This window comes from Cupressus sempervirens, chromosome 4 (genome assembly GCF_028749045.1).
Source record: "Cupressus sempervirens isolate cs-2001-9-10 chromosome 4, ASM2874904v1, whole genome shotgun sequence".
Lineage (NCBI taxonomy): Eukaryota > Viridiplantae > Streptophyta > Pinopsida > Cupressales > Cupressaceae > Cupressus > Cupressus sempervirens.
The window spans coordinates 439,765,038-439,772,143 of record NC_143121.1 but is presented as its reverse complement, the minus strand read 5'-3'; positions in this window follow the sequence as shown (position 1 = coordinate 439,772,143).

Here is a 7,106-nt window from a genome sequence, read left to right as displayed (position 1 = left end):
ATACCAAATAATATAATTATAATCATATTATGATATGATACAATATATTACATAATAACAATGTAATGTTCTAAAAATGAAATAATAATCATTTCTATAGTATATAATTTACATAATAGTTATATTAAAAAGCTAAATATATAAATTGAAGATTAAAAAATTACATATATTCATAATATAAATATTAATTAAACGTTATTACTAATAGTAAATCATAATTATAATGTTAATATTAATAAACAAATATAAAAAATTAAATGAAAGGACACCACCCCTCTCTAAATAAGATATACAATAATATTACACACCGAAAAATGGATCATGAAGAAAAGAAATGAGCAAAAATTGAAAATATTAAGTAATTGTAGACAAGGGTCATTACAATAGTTTGGTTCATTTGAGAAACACCACCTCACAGCCTTTGCACGTCATAGATAGAGAGCTAAAATCTACCTCTTGAGATTCCCTCTTTGATGGGCTTTCTCGAAAATAATGGTTTATAGAAGTGTGACACTTTTTGTACACACATTTTTGGTGGCCACTGTAGGGCTAGAATCAAGTTTTTAACTTCATTTTCTTATTGGTATGAATGTTGCATTCTTATTTCTAGTTTTTTACAGTAGTATATTGGATCTAATCATGTGGTTTTGTAGGGTTTTTGTTACATATTTTGCCCCTTGCCAAATATTTGAATTTTAAATACTTGCCTGCCAACGGTCACTTCCCAGTTTAATGTTATTTTAAACATCTTAGGAATATCAAAAAAATTAAATGATGGAACCTTATGATATTTCTTCCTTGTGCATTTTAAATGTTTCTATGGGCTCGCAAGTTCACGATCGTCAGATCAAGAGATATCTACAGTTGGCACTATCTCACTATGGGAAGTTGCACGGAGGATACGCATAGCAACATAACACCTTTTGCCACATGGCAGGTGGGTCCTCCTTTTCCTTGTTGTTTCTCCAGCGCCAGGTTTTGCTAGATCCACGATGGGTGCTATGGCGCTATCAAAAAATCTGTGTTCCTTGTAGTTAGTGACATAGCACCTAGACGAAAAATGATACTGCAACAACATTAGAAGGAAGGTGGGTCCTTGGTATGCCTCGTCAGATATCAATTGTGAAATTTGGTACACGTTGGTAGTTGATCAATCTTTTCATTGGCTAAGGTATGATTGCGTGGAATGTGGGTCCTGCTTCACTTGGCAGGCCGCAAATGAAGATTTGTCAGATAGGTTGGCACATGATCAGTTTCTATTGGTGGGTATATTGATAGGTTAGATCCATCTTGATCGCTGTCAGATCTCATAGAGATCAATGGTGGGTGTTATCTCGCTATGGGAAGTTGTGAGGATATTAACCATAGCGACATAGCGCCTCGATGACGCGTGGCACAGATGACGTAATGGGCCCGCCCTTCTCCAAAGTGATATTATGGCTCATCCTCGGTGGCAGTTGTCAGGTGGGTCACAGTACATGGTGGTTTTTCATTGGTCCATTCAGCCAACTCAGTGTGCGATTGTACAATTTTGTTGATCACCATAGATCTAAGGAAATTGATGGTATGCGTTATCTCGCTATGGAAAGCTGCGAGGATGTTACCCATAGCAACATAACGCCATTGTGCCACATGGATCAATGGGGCTAGATCTCACCAAGATGAGGATGCCAGGTTGTGCCAAGTGGTTGCCAAGTGTTTCATGGGCCCAGAATTTTGAGGAGGTGAGCACAGTAATATGGCGAGTCTTCACGATCGTCAGATTAGTCTAAATCCATGGTGGGTGCTATCTTGCTATGGGAAATTGCTCAGAGGATATGCATAGTGACATAGTGCCTTGGTGATAGGTGTCCCAAGTGGGTTCGGTGGAGGCAGTAATGGTTAGCGACCGACAGTTAATGTAATCATCGCGGTCAGGTTTGCAAGATGGCGCGGTTAGTAATGAAAGGGGTGGTCAACTCGAGAAGACCTTGCGAGGTGCAAAAAGGAAAGAGGTTATTGGTCCACGTAGCTCATTTTGGATGCAGAGTTTAGTTGACTTGTTGACCCTACTAATTCAAGTGCTCAGGAATGAAGAAAGTCAAGATTTTTTATACAATTTAATCTTTGTAATCAATCCCAACCAACCAAGAATGAATGTGAGACAAGGAAGAGCACTCCACTGCCCCCAATTATTTTATCTACTTGGTCAGAGCACAGTTATAGTGCCACCTCTGTCTTCTTGAGGCCCTGTTTTAGTTAAATATCAGATTTCGTGGTACTTAAAGCTATACTTAGATCAGATTTCTTCAGATCCCCATGATTGTTCTTCGCAGAGCCTTGATGGCGGTGGTTACAGGATAATTTTGGAGGGAAAATCTCAGTTATGCCTAAACTATAAAGGCAATTTCTGTGAATTTCTTAAGGTCGACCTTTCTCTATTTTCTCTGTTGCTGCTCTGTAGATTCTCAGTGTAAATTCCCCTGTGCCTCTGAACTACATGATTTTTTGTCTTATCTCCTTCAACCATTGGTATGAAAATGCAAGAATTCCTTGCCTCTTACTGGTGTTTTGTAGAGATCTATGATTTGCATAACTGTATCTCCTTGGCCTATGAATGATAATATGAGTGGATCTCTCTTTCCTTATGTCATTCATCTTGGTCTTCTGATATGCATGTGATTATTAGATTAAAGCAAGTCTGAATGTGTATATCCTTAGTTTCATTCTAGTTCAATAGTGCATATATGGGTAGAGTTTGGTTCGAACACTCTATTTCGGTGCATCACCTCTTTAGATTAGATTAGGTAGATTTTCTTTCATGCTCTCCTTCTCCCTTTTCCTCTCCAACAGTAGTTAGGTGTGCCTTGATAGTAAGAGGAAGCCGGCCTTCTCCAGAGACTCAACCTCATAGTTCAAGTCCCACAACTTGGAGGTTGTTTCCATGTTTCACTAGGTTGTCCTCATGCATAGGCTTTGGACAAGGGTGCAAACCTAAGTGACAACAGTTTTCACTTTAGTTTTAAGACCAACCGTTGTGTGAATTTGTTTGGAGGCCAAAACTCGAGATTTTTAAGATTTGATCATATCTCCTAAACTTCTTGGAGGTAGGCTCTGAAATTTTTTTTTGGGTTCGGGATGCATCCAAAATGTCTCAATCCAATTTTTAAATCATTTTGAGTTGATTTACATATGTTATGATTTTTTTTCATAAAATATCATTTTTGGCTGCAAATTACCAAATTTTTTGGAACAATTTACATTTTCAGAAACCCCTTTGAATTCTATAGGGGGTTTGTTCTTCTTTTTTTAAAATTTAGAGGTTGTAGTAGGGCTCAATAGCTTGATTTGAAAAATCTAGTCTAGTTTGGGAAAATAAGTCCCTAGGGAACAAATAGAAAGATATGGTTGAATTTCTTACATTTTTGAAAATTTCCCTAGTTTTTAGTAGGGGTCTCTTCTTTGTATTTATATTTTTTGAGCTTAAATCATAGAAAACAAGTCCAATCTTATTGACTAGGTCAAAAGCAAAGAGTAACAATGAAAGCATTTGTGATTAGCTTGCACTTTCTTTGCATTCACTTGGTTAAAAGATAAGTTAAATTTTTGAGGTAACTAATCACTTTGTGTTGTAGGTCTTACTTGGTTATTATGCCCTAACCTTGGTTGTTTTGTAGGGAGTTTCTCATTTCATTGCTAAAAAGAACACATTTCAAAGACCTTGCTTGCTAAAATGGACACTAACACTCATTTGCAGGGCTGCATAAAGAAAATAAAAAAACAAATAAGTGTGCTTTATTTCCCTTATTTTTGTGTGCAACAATATTACTAGTTTTTCATATTTCATAGGCACATAAAAATTGCAATTGGGATCTCGTGGTGGTGGGAAAGTATGCTCTTCACCCTTGTGGTGAATCAAAAATCTTGACCCACCTTTAAATTTTGAAAGTAAGTGGGCTAATTTAGCTTATTGACGTGTTTGGGGGAAATTATTGGAATAGGAGAGTATGTTCTTCACCCCTTGTGGTGAATCAAAAATCTTGACCTTCAAAAGTTGATCCATTTTGTGTAGTTTAGAATCCTTTAGTAGACCTACCCTTGAGAGATCAAGAGGAACGACCCAAGTGGGGACAAGTGAACCCAGATCTTCTAACCCACTATAAACTCAAGGCTATCAATGATACAAAATATTGGTAGACAACACTTGTCTTTATCTAGTGGAAGTACTTATGGGATTGTGACCATGAGAAAATTGCTAGGTGAGAATGCTTAAGGTACTCTTGTGGTTGTGAGGTCCATTTATTATCATATGATAAGGTGTCCTATATCGGGAGCAAGAGAAAAGCTATGAATGAAAGCCCTTTCTAAACACCATAGAAGCTACCCTCTTTTTTCGTTCAACATCTTGGTGCAAGGACCGATCCTAGTGGGTTACCTAGATCATCCCAAGATTTTACACTCACCATTTGTGTCCCCTTGGTTATGCTAATGACATCTCCATGACAAAGCCAATATCTCTCGTGGGTAACCACTTGGTGTGAGGTGAAGGGGCATCAAGCATGGAGCAAGTTGTTGAGTAATGAACCATGTCCTTTAGGTAGATATTGCTTGATGTGTTCTCAAATGTGCTAGACCCATGGAAATCTTTTGAACATACAGATGATGATAGTTATAGGGATTTCTTTTGAGACCTCACATATGCTTGTATCATGCAAGGTTGATTTGTCCCTTTCTTGATTGTTTTAAGAGTACTCCATGTGTCACATATTACTTTTGAAAATTGAACTTCTATGTTATCAAGTTTGTTGACCAAGTCAAAACATCAAGTCTAAATGTTTTTCTTGTGTTGCTTATTGGGGAGTTTCATCATTTGACTTTGATTTTCTATGTCTCTAGTTCTTGAACATGCTTAAATTGGATTTTGGTCTTTCCCACCTTCTTAATCTATGTCCTCTTTCTAGGACCCTTTTTTGCTAAAGGTTGCCTTGTTCTATTGACTACACTCCTTGATTGGAAGATTTATTCACTTGTTTTTGCTCATGTATCTACTTGGCTATTTGGGCTTCTTTCCTGGATCTTGACTTTAGTTGCTAGTGTCATAATCTTCTTGGACATTTTTATTGATAAGTTACTCATTCATTTCTACCTCTATTTGACATGTGACCACTCTACCTCTCTAGTTTGGACATCAATTTATCTTGTGTCACCTTATTAACTTCCTCTAGTCTCCTTCATGCTTGATTTTCTATCTACTGCTATGGGCTTCATACCTTGTGCTACCAAACCTTAACCTAGTCTAGATGATCATGAGTTCTTATATGTTTCTAGAGAGTTCAAGATCTATATGCTCAATATAGAGAGCTAGAAGAGACAAATGATCCTACTTACCTTCATCTCACTAAGTGCATAGAGGGGATGCACTCTAAATTTGAAAAAATGATAGAGGAGAAGATTATTTCATTACATGAATCTCCCTTAAGGCCTTTACATGCATGTGAGTCACCTTCTTTAAGGTCATCCTCTTCTTCTAGGTCTATGATGGGACTCAAAATCACCCTCTCGATTTGAGTGCCATTTCAAGCTTTTGAGTCATTTTGAACCCCTTAAAGTGCATTTAATGCATGCATACCCAACTGTCCTTCTGAGGCATTAGAGGTGTTTAATGTTTCAAACACCTTGCATTCAACATATACATGTATCTCGCTTTGCTAAATTTTCATTCTGAGTCAATTTGTGAAGTCTTGTTTTGAGCAATATTCAGATCTACATTTTTGCCTAAGTGCCAAACAATGACAAGAAGCTTAGTCTGCATGTTGCACCAATGAATCACAACTATGGAAGCTAGCAAGAGAGAGGGAGGAATGACATCAAAATCATATTCAACAAGTCCAAGAACTAAAAAGATAGTTTAAATCTCCAGTGAGAAACTAACACTTTGGATGTTCCTTTGCAATTAATCAATTTTGTTGCTACAATCTCCAATTAAATCACACTCCTTTGCACCACCTTCCCCACTCCAGATCCTCATCCGTATAATCTGTATGAGTAGCTAAAAATGAAGTTAACTCTATGGAAGCTTGGTTTTGAAAGACACCAAGAGGGATAAGCCACCAAATAGGTAACAATCAATGAGAGTGGGCAATGTCAAATGTTCAGGGGAGACATTGGAAGAGTAAAGTGGCTGGTGTAATGAGTTTGAATTTTCATTGAAGCACAATTATTATTTTCAATTTTGGATCGCACACATGTGATCTCAATTTTTTTTGAGCCATACTAGTTTGATGGTTGCTAAATTGACTGGAAAATTTTGCCACAGGAAGCTCTAGGTTTGTGTTCGACTCCACCAGGGATAGGTAAAGAAGTGTAAACCAATCTTCTTGGCTTCAAGATGTGCAATTCCTTACAACATCTGAGAGTTTGATTTTTGCAGACAATGAAGAGGACTAGGATATATAGATGTGGTTATGCTATGTAAGCATTGACTTTCTCTAGCAATATGTGGAGTCATTGAGATGGTGAAATACAGAGGAAGTTATTGTATGTTAGCGTGAGCCTAGTGGTTTCCTACATCCCTTGCAGTTTTTGATTAAAATTCTCATGTGCAAACATGAACTTACTGCTACAAATATGATGCTTAATCACCTTCTCTCAGATCTATCCAATGCTACTCCCGGTAGAACACATGACAAAATGTGCAGAAAGTAAATCGAGCTTTGTTGATAAACAATTGATTATTAACCAATGTTCTCAACTCCTCCTCTTTAGATTCACAATTGATGGTTTGGGCATCAAAATAATTGATAAATTGAATGGAGAGAGTTGTGAGATGCCCAATGTGCTATCATGGAGCTTTTCTTGGAGTTCAGAGGAGATTTGTGGAACACCCACAATACAGGCAAGATCTGGAAGAGAAATCTAGGACAAAACAAAGGGGATTGATGTGATTTCAGAGTGTTGTGTTATACAGTTGATCAAAAAAAAGGTTTTAGTTTTAATCCAATATTGCCCATGATGGGGGGATTTTAAGTCTTTAAGTACATGACCACACTCTATCATAGTGTCTAAAAGACACAGGCTTTTTGAAAGCCACAACCTTGCGCAATGAGCCCTGCCTATGGTCGGCAAAC